Below are 15,856 nucleotides of genomic sequence, written 5' to 3'. Positions count from 1 at the left end.
CGCCGGCCCCCCGCCGCCCGCCGCCCCCGCCGCGCCGCAGGGCGAGGGGCTGCCCTTCCGCCGCGGCATCCGCCTGCTGGAGACCGGCGCGGTGGACAACGTGCTGCAAGTCGGTGAGTGCCGGGACGGGGCCCCCGGGGGCTCGTCTGTGTCCGTTCCCGTCCCCTCCTCCCCATCCCCTCCTGCACTTAAAGCCTTTTGTCTGGCGCGGTTGTGGTTTGACAGGAAAATCCTGCCCCGGGGGCAGGGACTGCCGTGCGCTCCTTCGGGAAGATGCCGGCTTGGGGTTTGAGGGGGTGGGAGGGCGAGGGTGACCTCCCCCCTCCTCGGGGGCTGCGTCTGCCCGGGGGTCACTGGCAGCTGCCCGCCGCTTGAACGCCGTCCGTCCAGTCCGAGGGGGAAAATAAAGACCAGCCCTCTTCGCCCCCCCTCCCCCGCAAAGTGCCCGTCGGGGGGTTGTATGGAGGGCACGCAGCCTTGCTGCCCTCCCCGACCCCTCAGCCGCTGTCCCTCTCACGCCCGAGCACCCCCACCCGCGCTCCCACGGGGGTCCTGTCCTTTCCACCGCGAGATGGGCTTATAAACATAATGCATCTCTCCAACAGCTCCGAGCGTTCTTCTTTGTCCTCTCCATCAGGGGCTTTCCCTGCTTGGAACATCTCTAGGGGTGGCAAAGCCCCCGCTTTCCTCTTCGCAGCCCCTGCACGGGCAGGTCCAGCGGGGCCGGCTCGGGGGGAGCGGAGGGAGCGCTGGGGGGTGACAAGTTGGGCGGACCCGCGGGTACCACCGGTGACCTGGCGTGGTGCGCGTGTCGGGGACGGGTGCGCACGGCCTTCTCACGCTCGTTTGGTGTCGAAGGGGCTGTGGGAATGACGATGGGAATAATGGCATCGTGTTTTCTCTCCATGGGCAGGTGGCTTTTGTGTGCTCTGGCGGAGGGGGATTGTCGGAGAGGAAATGTTCCTCTTCCCTCGTCCTTCTAGCCCCTGTCCCCATCTGAAATCCGCATATATTTAAAGAGAAACAAATTGGGGTGTTTTACATAGAATAAGCCGCTCCTCGTTGTTATTGGAAGGGATTGAAATGCGCGTTCCCATTAAAATGACATTAGGCGAGAATTTGTTTTGCAAATGCGAAATGTAAATTCATTTTGTGCCAGGGTATGGCGTGAATGAGTGAAGGGAGGGTGGTTTTTGTTGTAAGGAATGGGTAGTTAGCTCTGTTTATTTAAAGAGCCATTCTTCCTTTTGGGGGAAAAAAAAAAAGCTGCTTAAAAAAATAATAAAAATCCCATTTGGTACAGTTTACATTCAGAAGAGCATTATCAAAACATTTTCCATTTGAGATGTGAGAATAGGAGGCAGCAGAAGAATTCTCCTCCCACCTCTGAGGACATGCAGTGAAAATTCCTGAAGCACAAAAGGTTTTTCTCTGAGGATATGATTATAGCCTTTTTTTTGGCATGAATTAATATTTTGTGAGGGCTGTGTTAAGATGATTAATTATTCTGTTTAAAATACTGTGAAACTCAAAACCAAATTATTTTTTTAGAAGGAGAGGAGTAGCTCTTCAGGAACTTTAAAACTGGGGGGGAGGGAAGATAATAGCTTGCTGAGGGTGATGTTTTAATGACCTGCCCACCAAGGTGTGGATGCAGTGAGCTGGTGTGGGAGTGGGAGACGGAGGTGACGGTTGCCTAAACCCAGGACTGGTTCAGTACAAAGGAATTTTCTTTTAAAATCAGTTTTTAAATTTATTTGTCTTTGGAACATAGCTTTGATGAGCTTTTATCCAATTCTGTGAAGGTTCTGGCTGAGCACTGGGGTAAGGTGCATGCAGGACACGAAGCAGAGCAGTCCCATCCCAAAGTGATGTCCAGTGCTGGTATCCAGCATCCCATCTGCCCCGTCTCCCTGCACTTCCTGCTGCTGCTCTGGGCGGGCCAGAGAAGGGACAGGATGGTCCTGGCTCTGGTGTTTCATGTCCCCCCTGACAAGTGTAAACCGTCTCCCCAGCTTTGAAACCAGAGCTCGCGCTCATTGTCCTCCGAGCCGTCAGCTTTTTAGATGAAGCAGCACGTTCTGGAAGCGCTCGCCGCAGAGTCGGTGGGTGATTTATCTCCTGTTTCCACAGCCCCAAAGGGGCGCGCGGGATGCTCGCCATGGGAATTTGCCTTTGGAGGTGGTGGGGGGAAGATTTGGGTCTTGGCTGTAGTGTGGCTTCTCTTCACATGGCAGTGGGTGGGTGACGTGGGGTCAGACACCTCTGTTTTTGTCCCAGGAGCAGCCACGTCACAGCCTTGCAGCCCTGAGCTGGAGGAGGAAAATTTACATCAAACAAAAGGCTGTGAAGGGCTGTGTGTTTATAGACAGGAGGCAAGGCTGAGATGTCCTCTGCCAACTTTCCACATCCATCCTGTGGATGCCTCTGGAAGGTGAGGTGGAAGAGCTCCAGCCACCAGAGACACAAACATTTTGTGGCTGTGTGTGTTTGCAATTAAGATAGGAACTTGGGAACCATTATGTCTTGGGAAAAAATAAAAACTCCAACTCTGGCTTCCTTGATGCTCTCCAGCAGTAAATCAAAACTACTGTTCTCCTCTAAGGATCCCTTTAACGGACACCACCGGCTCCCGGTGCCATGACCTGAGGTTTGCACAGTTGAGATTCTCTCTTAATAAAGATCAGATGTTTATACAGTTGTGTTTCTGACTCAGACCTGTGAAAAAAATAGGGACAGTACAGATGTGAAATTCCTTCTCTGTGTGGTTGGAAAAATCCTTTTGAAAAATTGACAGACAAAATCCAGGAGGAATGACCTTCTGGCAATGGAGGATGGTGTGGAGGGGTGAGGGTTGTGCTTATGGGCACAAAGTGCTTCAGGCTCTGGCTCCTGCATGCTTATAAAGCTGGCAGGTCTGAAAAAAATATATATGCCACATTATCAACCAATAATTCCTTCATGCTTAGTAAAACTTAAACGAGGCTTAAACCCTGATCTCACTGGAGTCATTAAATTGATTTTTTTTTTTTTCCCCTGCTCAAAGAAAGATCTTGGATGTTGAACACAGGCATCTTTGTCTTCTTAAAAACTGCTTTATTATTATGTGTACAGATCCCGTCTTTGTGTGTGTGTGGTGTGTGGGTTTTTTTTCTTTTAATTTTTAGACAAATGACAAAAGCATGCAGGAAAGGAATGCAGAAATGCCAGGCTTAATATAAAGCATGCAACTGCGCTGCATGCCGGGAATCCTAAAGGATACAAAACCTTTAACGACAGCAGTTAATTTTTAACAAGTTCACTTGCATAAATATTTATGAACAAAAGTTTTTACACTATTATCTCTTGGGTTTTTGGAGAGAGAAAAGACCTTTGGTGGATTTTGACAGTAAGCTGTGATCTGGCAGAACAAATTCATGTTTCTCGCCTGTGCTCCCCAGTATGGTATAATATGGTTTACCCTCGAGTGGTTTGGGATGCTGATGGGTGGGCAAATGTCCTGGGTAGTTTTAAGGGGGAATTCTGCTTTTTCATTGGTTTTACAATGACTTAGGAGAGGAAGCATCGAGCTTTGTGTTGTTCTTTGGATTGTAACCAGCCGCTTAGGAACCTACACGGTATGTGCTCCTTACCCACAGATAAGCCTTTGTGCCCCGATGGGAAGGTATGCGGTCCAGCCATAAGTACATAGGCAGAATTTACTTTTGCTGTTAGAATAACAATGAAGCAGGGCTCTAAAATGCTCTGGCTTTGTAAACACTTGGAGGGAGCCTGTTTCTTTCAAACCTGCAATTAATTCTGGATATTTTATCTGATGCTTTGCAGGTCAGTCATGAGTACCTTCCCATGTTTCCTAGTCTGGTATCTATGTTGGTCGTGTAGGAGCTCGGGTTTTTTTAACCTTGCTTCAACAGCCTTCTGACTGGGCAGAGGTTAAGCAAGACCTGATACCTGTAAATGATATCTGTAAATGCATTTTAATTGGAGGAGTTCAGATTTGGAAGCTTTTTATTACACTTCAGTTTTTAGCTTGTGTTGGTCTATGTTTGTAACGATGCCTGTTGAAATGTAGCTTCAGAGGTAAAAACACCAACAAGTTCCAATGTGGTTGAAACCACTTCTAGCTTTTTTTTCCAAACTATTTTTAGGTTTTAAGCTTCTTTTTTTCTTCTCCCCTAAAAATGCTCACTTTTAGGCAAGCGTTTGGTTTCCTGCCCTGGTGACGTGGTATGGAGCAGAGTATAAATTTATATCCAGTGGTGTGTTGCTTTATAGAGCTGTTTATTTTGGGGAAAACACTTTGATGGGGCTCTCTAGGGCGAATTGTGGTTGCTTTTGTTTTGTGTAAAGATTGGTCTCCTCCTGGGTCTGGGTTTAAAGCTGTATCCGGCAGGAGCAGGTTTGGAAGGAGCGCCATGGGATGTGAAAGGTTTTTTCAGGTTAAATCCTGGTGTCCTGTGTCTGAGTGCTGCTAAGGGAGTTTAATTTTTCTGTATCCTTTTAGTTTTTGTGTGGGATGCTTGTTGTACAACATGTATCCAATTTGCTAATTAATTTTTACTTTGTTTTTCTTTATGGGTAGATTACTTGATCCTACCCTATGTATTAAAATACTTTAAACCACATAAAAGGAGCTGGCAGAGGTTCATTAGCCCTATCATGATGGAAACTCTTGTACATTTTAAATATACATTAAGCTCTTTAGGTTTCTAATTATCTTTTTCTTAACATATATAATTAAAACAAAGTATTATTAGGCATTAGAGCTTATGATCTGTTTATTGCTGCTCCCTCATAGGTGAGATATTTCTTGAGCCTGTTCTGGACTGTATTACAGAAACTGAAAAAGAAGATGATGAAAGCCACCAGAGTTTCTTGCTGGTAGTGAAGGGAGAGCTGGGATGACAGCTGGAATTTTAACCTTTTATTTTAAGCAGATTTATTTATTGGCTTTTGAGTCTTTTTCAAAGAGTATAAACAGATCCTCTGAGGCTGGGATGTCTTTTGAACTAGGTGGTTAATTAAATGATACTAACTTAGAGGCCAGAGACCTGAAAAATAAAGCACAAGAAATAAAATATTTAGTGTTGGCTTTAAGAATAAATAGGTTTGAAACATTTTTCAGAGTATGAGTCCTAGTTTCTGGCTTGAGCTGGCAATAGGAGTTTGTTCTCAGCTCACCTGTGCTTTATAAAGCTCAGTCTTCAGCTTCCAAGTTGCGTGTCATTCGCAGCAGATTTTAATTTTGCTCACATCTAGGGTGAATATTTTAGGAAATATTTAACTGTGCTAAAACTGCAATAACATAAACCACATGTGCCTGCTTGCTTTGTTTTTGAAGCTTTGTGTGAGGGAATGTGCTTTGCTGTTATTTGATGCTCGCTTTGATGTTAGATGTTTTATTATTAGTCCCTCAAACCTCAGATAGGACTTTTGGAAAACTTAAATGAGCTTCTCTATCTGATAGCTCTGTAAAGTCACATTCAGCTGTGAATTGTCTTGTGGTGTGTCAGCTTTTAATTTTCTTTGAAAAGAAAAAGGTTTTAAAAAAATAATCTTGGTAGTATTAGGATTGAAGAGTTTGTGGGCTTATGTCTTTTCTTGGCATGTACTGGAACCTTGCCCTGGAGGAGGATCTGGTCCATGGGGGAGATGGAGTCCTTGGTGATTCTGGGGTTATGTCCTGCTCCCCTTTCCCAATGGGAGACCTGCTCCCCTCTGGGGTTAGCACACATGAACAGCATGGCCAGCCTTGTGCTTGCATTTATTTTTCAGGGGTTTTGCATTTAGGTGACATGTATAGCTTTGTATTTAGTAGTGATGTGGGTTTTCCTCTGTAGCTCTTGAGGCTGGAGTGGCTCATGTGTGTGAGGAGCTGGCCATGGTTTTATAGGGTAGCAGCAGCATCTCTTCAGCCTCTCAAGGTGGCCAGGTTTGTGGATTTTCAGTGTGAGGCCGAGGCTTGTTGCTGCATGGTGCCACTTTGTGCGTGAAGTGAGTGAATTTTCTTCTGGAGCTGGGGGTGTTGTGCTGTTTCTCCCAGGAGTGTGAAGCTTTGGCTTTGTTCTTCTGGCCATTCTCTGAGGAGCCAAACTTGTGTAGCATCCTGGGTGGTGGGGAAGGATCCTTTGCTTTTCAGGGCTTGTTTCCGCTGGTGGGGCAGTGGAAGACACCTGGACAGGTGGGTACTGGGATGGCCTCCTGGCTTTGCTCAACAGGAGTCAGGTGATGGTAGAACTTGCTTCTCTGTCAATCTCTCCATCTGTGTCTGGTGCCAGTGACTTCATTTTGCAAGTAGGTGGTGGTGTGGAATATCTTGAAGGTGTTAAAAATGAACTTGTGGTATGTCCTGCTGTATGTTTGCTGTCCTGAACAGGTTGTGTCATGGCATTGTCATAGTCCTGCTCCTCTGGGGATGAGGGGAGGGGAGGAAAGTGACTTCTCTGGGTAACTGGTTCCTGCCTCTGCTGAGCTTTCGCTTTGTCTGGCATCAGCATCAATAGAAATTGATCTGTTTTCCGATGAAAACAAAAACTCAAAGACACCAAACCTTGGCTGTGCTAACAAGTGCAATAGGACAAATCTAGCATCTGGAGCCAGGATGTGGAATGGTGGTGGGGAGCTCTCTGTCTGCCCAGAGAGCTGCCAAGGCCCTGGAGATGCTGTCCTCCACGCTCAGGAGAGAAGTGCTGAGCCCATTTCATTTTTACCTGTATTCACAAGGGTTTGATATATGGGCTTGACCCCCAAGCTCTTTCGTGCTTTTGCAGTAGGAGTTGGGAAAGGTCCTGATAACATCTCACAGAGAGACAGAGGTCCTTCAAAACCCTGTCTTGGGTTATGTGGGTAGGAAAGCATCTTCATGGTTTTAAAATAAAATGTCCCAGAAATAAAATGCAATTTTTCAAAGGCTTTTTTTTCTTTTAATCCTGATGTTTAAATATGAATAGATTCCACTTGGTTGGTATGGTGGGTGTGTTTTATTAAATGCTGAGGATTCACCTGTGTACAACACCACTACGCTTCTCTCAAAATGGATTTTCTAGCACTGCATTTTAAGAGCATTTGCTTTTTTGTCTCAAGCTTATGGCTTAGGATTTTGTGCAGGATTGGGGTTAGTCCTTGTAAAATGGTGCATTTAAAGTAATGCACAAATTAATAAAACCCTGGGCTTTTACTTGTCGCATTGTAGGTGTGTGTTGCCAGGGATTTTTCTTTTCTCTTTTCTCTTTTTTTTTTTTCTCATTAAAAACAAAGACATGAATGTGCTTAGGAAGCAGATCTGCTGGGATGCCAGCTTGGAAGGGTTGCATGCGGATATATTGGTCCAGCTTGTTGTCTGCAAATGTCCTGCTGCTGTTGCTGGGGGTTAAAATGGGTCAGGGGGGTCTGTGTCCCCCTTGCCATGCCCTGCTTGTCGCTGATGCCCGTAATGAGCTGCCTGCACCTTCGCCACCCAGCTCGTTTGACCGGGGCTGCTAATCATTATTGAGCTTTGCTCAGCAGGATGCAGCGTGGTATCTGCCTGGCTGCTGTCCTTGCACCTGGAGACGGTGCCAGTGTCCCCGCAGCTGCTGGAGCGGGGGGATTCCCCGTGGGAACCCGCAGCCTGGGTGCCTGGGACCTTGGCAAGGTCAGGGCAGGCTGTGCCCCTGTTCTGGATGCTGACCAGTAGCCCTGGCCTCTGTCCTTTGACTGATACCACCAGCATGTTGGTGACTGCTTTGGGACGCCAGTCACAGGCATTCCTTGTTACTGGTGCTGTGTGGTGTTTAAAGGCTAGGGTGGCAGGAGATATTTCGTGCTGTGCCTTGTGTGGTTGCCTTGATGAAGATGAGCGCCCTGTCACAGGAGTGGCAAAGCAACAAATAGTTCCTGAGATAAATAAAATTTCCATTAATGAACTACAATGGCTTTGGGTGCCAAATTAAAAGAAGTGTGTCTGGAGGATGAAAAATAAATGCATTTTCTGTCTCACTCACTAATTCTCATCTCTTTTGATTTTCTTTATCATCAGAAAGACATTTTTGATTTTTTTTTAAAACCAGTTGTGTTTATTTTGGTAACAGTTCATTGGCTGCTCTGTGTACAGAAGCTTTCTCTTGAAAGTACTGAAACTATATTAAAAGTGCTTTTGGCTGTCATCTTTTATTTTGCTTCTCCTTCGTTCTTTTCCCAAAGCTGGATCGTTGCTATATCAAATGCTCTGAAACTGTCTGGTAGCGTTTTCCCTGCGGTGCTCTGTATAAACTGGAAATAAAAAGGGAAGAAATTGCAGGATTTGGATTTCTGCAGCATTTTCCCCCTCTGTGTGTGTGTGTGTCCCATTGAAGTCTGAGCAGCTGTCCCCATCCGCACAGCCCGCTGATGGCATGCACAGATCTGTTTCTTGTGATTAAAAGGAGAAATAATACCCCAGTGTTCAGAGGGGGGCTGGGGGGTGAGTGAGCACCCAGGGAGCAGGGGGTCTTTCCTCCTGCCTGCCTCTGCCTGCTTGGCCCAGTGACCAAAGGAGCTGGAGCCCCTGTTCTTGTCCTCGCAGCCTTGTGGCTTTATATCCCAGTGAGGGAAGCATCCCGTGCCATTGGTGGTGGGCTGTCCTGCTGCAGCATCTCCACCCTGGGGTGGGCTCCTGCATCCTGCACCGGCGCCCTGCAGAGGCCCCATGGTTTTTATTCTATTCTGAGGGTGTTGAAACATTTCAGCAGTGCTGCAGCCGCTCACTACCGGCGTGCTTTGAAAAATGCCCAGCAAGTGTCAGGCATCTGTCTGTGAAGGGGGAGGAAATCCCCCCCCGTTATTATTTTCTCCCGATTGTCCTCGCTTGGTGTGGCTTTAGCTATTATGGGTTTGTAAAATAGAACTATATATGACCTTTTATCTTACAAGAAATAGGTTAAGCCATTTTTAAAGAAAGTGGTGGAGTCAGCAGTGCTGCTAAGGAGCTGCTTTCGCATGGTTGATAGGCTGTGAAGCCGCTCAATGGACTTTGGTTTCAGAGACAATATCTGTTTAAATTAATCTTTGTCAGATACATGCCACTGCAGACAATTCAAATTCCATTTGCTTTCTGATCTCATAACAAAAAAGCACCTTACACTGGTTCTTTTATCGGAAAATTAACTTTTGTCTGTGTGTCCTGGAAACAGGGGTGGCATAAAATCTAGTTAAAAGGCTCTGTTATAGGAGGATTCTGTTTCTTTGTACAAGGCAGACTTTTTTTTCCCCTTCTTTCCCCTGTGTGCATTTAAAAAGAAGACGAGTGTTTGAGATAGATTAAGGAGAATGCCAGCAGATGGACCGATTCTGTTGTTGCTGCTGGCAACCATCTAAGCAGCCATTTTGAACAATGCTGATACCGGGGTACTGATAACACAAAGATGAGGATGGGATAAATATCTAGCTAGTCCCTTTCTCCCCGCCTGCTCCTCCTCCCTCCCTTTCACGCCGCTGCTGCAGCCCTGTTATTAGAGAACCCGATTGTTTCCAGAGAAATGCTTCATCCTCTTAGCTCGGCTGGTGGATGTCTAGCATTGCTTATCTCCTTGATTTTCCTCATGGTTGGTGGAGATGCTGGCAGATCAGCTTCTCCCAGGAGTGCCCACAGCATTGGTCGTAAGTGGAATGGGATGTACATTTGGGTGTTTCGCAGTAGCAATGCTCTTTTCCCTACCCCAGTAAAGCATGGGGTGCTTAGTCCTTCCCTTATAAGTGGAGACAGTTTCCTTCCATCCTTGTGCACTTTTTATGTGCTTAATTACAAAGTGGGGGGCATGAGATTGAGATCTCCTTTATACCAAAGCAATTAGCATGGGGCAGTGATTGCGAATTGATAGCATCCCCATTGCCTGGTCTCCCTAGCCCTTTCTCCCACTCGTGGCATTGTCTTGCTCTTGGGTGTCTGGATCATTTTCATCTCCTGGACCTGCTGCTCCTGGAGTTTCTTAAGGTCAGTACCAGTATCTCTTTGGCCTGCTGGATTTTTGACACTGGAATTGGTGGCCTTCTATCTCTCTGGTTTCCCAGCTCCAAGGAAATAACCCTTGAACTGATGAAGAAAACCAACCAAGCTTCATCTTTTCCTAGCAAACAACAAAAAGGCTGGTTTGTGTTTTGCAGTTGAGCCAGGATGAGCTCGGCTTTTCTGAGGAACCTACTGGGCTTTGCCCTGAGTTCAGTGTGGCCCTGAATATGGGATCTGGAGAGTAGTCAGGGGATGCTGTGTAGCCTTTAAATGTTCCTGGAGCTTAAGGTGGGCAGCAATAAGCTGTGTGTTCCTCTTGCCTTGCACAAGTCTGCAGACCATGGGCTGAAACTTTCATCCGTTGACATTGCAGCAGCACCTCTTAGAACTTTGAGTGAGACAGTGCTCTAACTGCATTTTTTGGCCCAATTAAAACTTCTCTGGGGTTAAAAAATGTAGATAAGTCTCAAATCTGTATAGAATAGAATCATGGAACATATATCTAATTATACAGAGTAGATGGAACTTTACTGTAAAGCAGCAGATGTAAGGATAAAAAAAAGGAGCTGGGCAAGCATTTTATGGTTTCCCTTTTTAATTTGTCCCTTGTGTCTGGTATGTTTGAGGCAAAAGTTACTTCTTTTTTTTTTCCTGTTGGGAAGTATCTTTTCTTTATTGATCCTCCCCTCTTTTAAACCTGCCTTATTTGATCTGTAAGATATGGACTTGCCATATTTGAGGTACTTACTAAAACAAGAAGCAACTGGCCTGAAAGTAGAAAAATCAGGCAGTAAATTCCACTTGGAAATGTTGTCATGGTGTGTTGGGAAGTTGTGGAGGTCAGCTGAGCTCTCTAAAGACTTGGACTGAGAAACTGATGGTCTCACTAGGTTGTCTTTGAGGTTAGCTGGCATCACTGACAGATGCTTTTAGTGCACTCAGAAGGCTCCAGTCCCTGTGGTGTCCCCAGTCGCCTCCTTTTGTGGCTTCTGCCATGTTGCTTCACCTTGATTGGTCTCCTATTGTATTAGGAGATGACTTCTGGAGACTTGAAAATGGGTGAGGGAAGTGCCTGTTTTAAGCAGATACCTTCTAGGAAAGGTGATGAGTGGGACAACGGAGTGTGCTCTTCTGTCCCTTTGGCTCATGACAAGGTCAGACCTCAAAAGCTCTGGCAAGTTTTGGTGGAGAAGAATTGCAGCCAGTGTGTGAGAAAGCATGATGGTGAACTTGGGTGGCTTCTAGTGTGCTGCTTCTGCTCACTTGCCACCTCTGTGGAAAATATTACTCACCAAAAACAGGCACAAAGCAAGTGCTTGTGAGGATGACCAAGAACGAGCAGTGGAGTTTTTAGAGTACTTTTAAGCTATGCTCTCTGAAATGGGGCAGAGTGGAGCTTAGCCCTGTTCTTTCCCTGAGCCCCTGGATGACATGGAAAGGTACATTGCCTGTCCCTCATAATGCTCTCTTCATCTCCTTCTCTTGAGCTTGACTCAGTCTGCTTTACCTTCAAGGGACCCATCCCACTGCATAACATTCAGGTTCTTTGGCTAACCCTCCTCAGGAGGGCTTGATAGCAGCCAGCTTTTTGAGCTTGAGGAGTATATTCAATGGTTTGAGGCTGCTGATTTCATCCTGACCGTGTTGTTGGGGGCATATGGAAAGAGCGAATATCTTCATCTGCATCACTGTCCACTTTGAGTCACAGTCCTCAAGCATTGTCTCTAAAATTCATTGCAGTGACATGGTTGGAAAGGTTCCCATGTGCTGTGCCTTGCTTAAGCTGGAAGTCATTTGCCAGTGGCTCCCAGTGGGCTGCCTTCCCTGTGGGGTATCTCAGAGGCAGAAGGGAACTGGAGGTGTTTTACAACTGCTGATGTACTTGTTGGGAAAGGGTGCAGAATGAAATTTTGCTGTTACCTTTCTGTCTGTGTTATGATAAATATTTGCTGTGACTTAGGCTCTGAAAAATCATAAAAGCTTAGTAAAACTAGACAGGATAAAGGTGAATGGGTAGTTGTTTCTAGTCATGGTTCAGTTTCTCAACTTTCCCTATAGAAAAGAGGGATGTGGAAGGATGACTTAAAGGGGATTGATGAATGATGCTTTCCCTGTATCTGAAGGAGGCACAGGGCACTGGTGATGTTTTCCCTTGCCTGCCTGGTTTTTGGCTTGTTTCTGATGGCTCCCAGCTCAGCCCAGAGCCTGTGGTGCAAACACTGTGGGAAGGCCTGATACCCAGGAGGGTTTTTTCCCCGACCCATTCCCACACCCACACAGAGGTAGGCCACACCAAGGTTTCCTGGACTGAGGTTTGATGAACCATTAACCTAAAAATGCCCTGAGTAGGAAGAAAATGTTTCCAAGGCCTAAAAATCTTGCAACGCTTCTGAAGTGGGAATGGGAGCTGTGGTTTGCCTAAGCAACTTTTTGTGCTCCTGGCTCTGCTGTGAGCTGGCTGTGGGTGCAAGGGTATGTTTGGGATCTTGCTGAGATGGGAAGGCAACCCTCCAGGGCTGGGTCAGCCAGAGGGGCTGCCTTCCAAGCAGATGTCATTTTGGCGTGAGGCTCAGCAGGTTTAAGACAGGATGTCCCTTTACTCCAGAGAGCTGAAAGTATTGAAATAAGTAACAGGCTGGGAATGTCTGAATCCAGTTACGAATTCCTGGGGAAGAGGATTTGGCAATGGCAGGATGTCTTGTGGGCAGGCTCTGCACTGGGGGTGGGGAACGCACCTCGCTGTCCCGTGGGCTCTGCTGGAGCCAGGTGCTGGCAGGGCAGCTTGAGCCCCTTCCTCTTCAGGACAGTGCCAGCTCCAGTTCCAGTGCTGAAGGAGGCCACTGCCCTCCTCATCCATTGTTTCTTCTGTTGTTCAATGAGGGGAGGAGCACCTCACTGGAAAGGGGGGGGGCTGTGGTGTCAGCCAGACATGGCTGTGTGGGGCTGCGGTTGTCCAGCCGTGGCTGTGGTGTGGTGGCACAGTGAAACAGGGATGGGGTGGCTCAGAGGATGATCTGATGGCTGCAGTGTGTGTGAAACTGGAGGATGAGGCTGCCCAGGGAGGTGTGGACACAGGGACACCCAGGTGGGGGGAGGTTGATTTTACTCCAGAGCTGTGCTAGTGGCTGGGGCTTGGAGCCTGTCTGTCATTGAGTCCCAGTGGTCGCATTCCTGAGGGCTTTCCTAGAGCTGCCTCAACAGCACGGGTGACGCTGCAGCTCAGGAAGGAGCTGTGACAGCAGGATCCTGACCCTATTTTCATAAATAGTAACAGCATCTCTAAAGGCTTCGAGGGCTTGGTTGGGAATGGAACGGCCGGGTTCCCCTGTGTCTGGCAGTGGTCAGCAGCAGATGCTTGGGGAGGAGATAGAGAAGCAGGGCTGGAGCAGAGGGATGCCTCCCTGGTGTGAGCAGTCTCTCCAGCCAAAGGGCTGCCCTGGCCCTCGGCTGCAATGTGGATGCAGAAGGAGATGGTTTGTGACAGCAGCCCTGGCCCCACATCTCCTGGAGCACTGGGATTATCCCTGAGTCTCCTGGGGCATAGCATCCCTGCTGTGGATGTCAGGATGGCCTTCCCTGGCAGGGACTGCTGGCACTGCTTTGGGAGGCAGCAGTGGTGCAGCACTGGTGGGGCTAAAGAGGCTTTTGGAGAGACCAGCACTTCTTCACCCCACCTCGATGCCATCGTGGATCTCATCGAGGCTGAGGTTTGGGAGGGGAAGCAAAGCTATTAAGAGCTGTGGATTTAACGGGCTGTGAGGAATGTGTAGTAAAAAACCGTGCAGTAGCACCAGTCTCTATTCTTTTCCTTTCTAATTATGATCTTCTAGATGGTTTGACTTTGCTAAATATTTTAGCACTTCTCTAATTGTAGGACAAGTTAAATTCCCAGTGCTAATACTTCAACAGGGTTAGCGGTCTGGAGGCAGCTGCAGCTCTCTGAAGGGCTGCCTCATCTCCGGGTGTCTGCTGTGGGTGTCTGGCCCTCTCTGAGATGCCCAAGGTTATCCATTGAGGAATAGCCCCTAGTGTAGGAATATTTGCTGGAAAGAAGAGCTCTTCAGACTCCTGGTTGCAACTATTTAACATGTGGCTTATTTGCTTGGGTTGCAGTGGAATTCGTAGCCTGCTATGGAAGATTCATCCAGGTGTCCCATGGACCACTTTGGATGGAAGAGCTGATGCTCAGTAGATCCTGTGGGATCTCTTTGCCTCATGGGTTTTGGGCAGCATTACAGTATTTGGAACCTGCTGTCAGAAGGTTTGGTGAAAGGTTTTCCTTGGAGCTCAGGAGAAAGTGTTTATTCTTTAAAAGGGTAACTTGGGGTGAGAAAGAAAGAAAGAGAAGAAGCCTAATCTTGCAATTTAAATATATTTAAAGATTCCTTCTGTTTAAGTTTGCTTCCTAGCCTTGATCAGTAGGAAATGCTGTTAGCTACAGAGTGGAATAAATCGAGGGCACCCTTATCTGTGCAAGATAAATTACTATTGTTTAGGAAAGACAATCCAGGGATTGAAGAATTTAATTAAATACACAGGGATTATGAATATGCATGTAAATTAGACAATCTAGATATGACATGGCTACAACTGCAGGGAATTGTTCAAACTTAAAAGTGTAATCATTCTTTTTATCGGGATGTGGGGATGGGTAACAAATGAGAAGATTCCCTTTCCCATTTACCTCTGCCTGGGCCGGTCTCAGGTCATTAAGCAGTGGGAATTACCCGTCGCGGATCAGCCCTCCGCAAGCCCGCAGAGATGATGCGCCGGAGCCTTTCTCCACCCTAATGAGCCTCTGCAGGAGCTGAGGGAGAAATGGGGGTTGTGGTGAGGGGCTGCCACTGCCATGACCCAGATAAGGGGTTTGGCAGGGTGGGGGATGTGATTTGCCTTCTGCCGAGACGGGAGGAGAGTGCTGTGGGCAGGGTGCGCGCTGCAGGCTTGCAGCTGGCTCTCCTGGTACTCCCCCGGAAAGGAGGATGCTCTCCAAAGGCATGGAAGCATACATACTGTGGTTTCAGAGTGTCTTGCAAAAAATCAAGAGGCTAGGGAGTGCAGATATTGATTGGTCAGCTTTTCTGCCCTTTTCTGGTGGTCTTATAGGGGTGCCCCTCTTCAGTGTGATCGCTGCTGTCTAGAAAGCAGTATGGAAATCACAAAATTGTTTTTTAGAGACTAAGATCAGTGTGAACAAGAGAGGCAAGATTGAAATATTTCTTAAAAGTCAAGACACCTGAGGAATTTACAATGAAATGTGGGAATGTGCTCGTGCTGCCCTCCCTGCCAGGTCTGGGCTCTTTGTAGCATCCTGCTGATGTGCTGAGCCAAGGCAGGTTCTTCAAAGGACATTAACTGCAGTATATGGTACTGCCTTGAATGTGTTTAATTTGCAACTCTTAGAGGTGACATCTAATAACAATGCAGGGAAATATTTTTCTTTTTTTCCCCTGTGTCTCCTTTGTTTGACTTCACCTCCATCCGCTCGGTTTCATTGTTCTGCTAAAATCAGATTTCTCTCTAGTTTGAGTCCAGGACCTGCAGGTGAAGAAATAAATTGCTACAAGCCCCCCGGCCTGTGAATTATTTGTAATTTTTAAAATAGGCAGTGAAACGTCGACATGATCTGACTTTGAACTTGTTTTTAAAAGGAAATAATAGAGAGGCTGGATCTTGACTAGCTGCTTTTCCTCACCTTTCAGTTTTCTGCTCTTCAGTTGGTCAGAGCTGGATGAGATGGATCTGTTCTGATGGCAGGTCCCCATCGGGACCCCCAGGAGCCAGGGGCAGGAGCAGAGCTGAGCCCCTGGGTAGCTTCCCTGGAGGAGATCTGTAGGGCCAGACCCAGGTCTGCTCTGGGTCACCCCTCCAGGGGTGGAGCCCCAGCTTCTC

General features: G+C 47.2%; 1 protein-coding gene across 1 annotated transcript in view; it reads left to right on the top strand.

Annotated features, from left to right (window-relative positions):
- Positions 1-6: 6 nt before the first annotated feature.
- Positions 7-15,856, top strand: part of ZSWIM5 (zinc finger SWIM-type containing 5) — a 96,284-nt gene continuing 80,434 nt past the window's right edge. The window contains exon 1 of the mRNA XM_041483304.1: positions 7-113. The gene's annotated coding sequence lies outside the window, so the exon portion shown is untranslated. The remainder of the gene's footprint in view (positions 114-15,856) is intronic.

This window comes from Pyrgilauda ruficollis, unplaced genomic scaffold (genome assembly GCF_017590135.1).
Source record: "Pyrgilauda ruficollis isolate IOZ18807 unplaced genomic scaffold, ASM1759013v1 scaffold6, whole genome shotgun sequence".
Lineage (NCBI taxonomy): Eukaryota > Metazoa > Chordata > Aves > Passeriformes > Passeridae > Pyrgilauda > Pyrgilauda ruficollis.
Note: the sequence above shows the minus strand (reverse complement) of the source record. Positions and strands in the feature narration are given on the sequence as shown.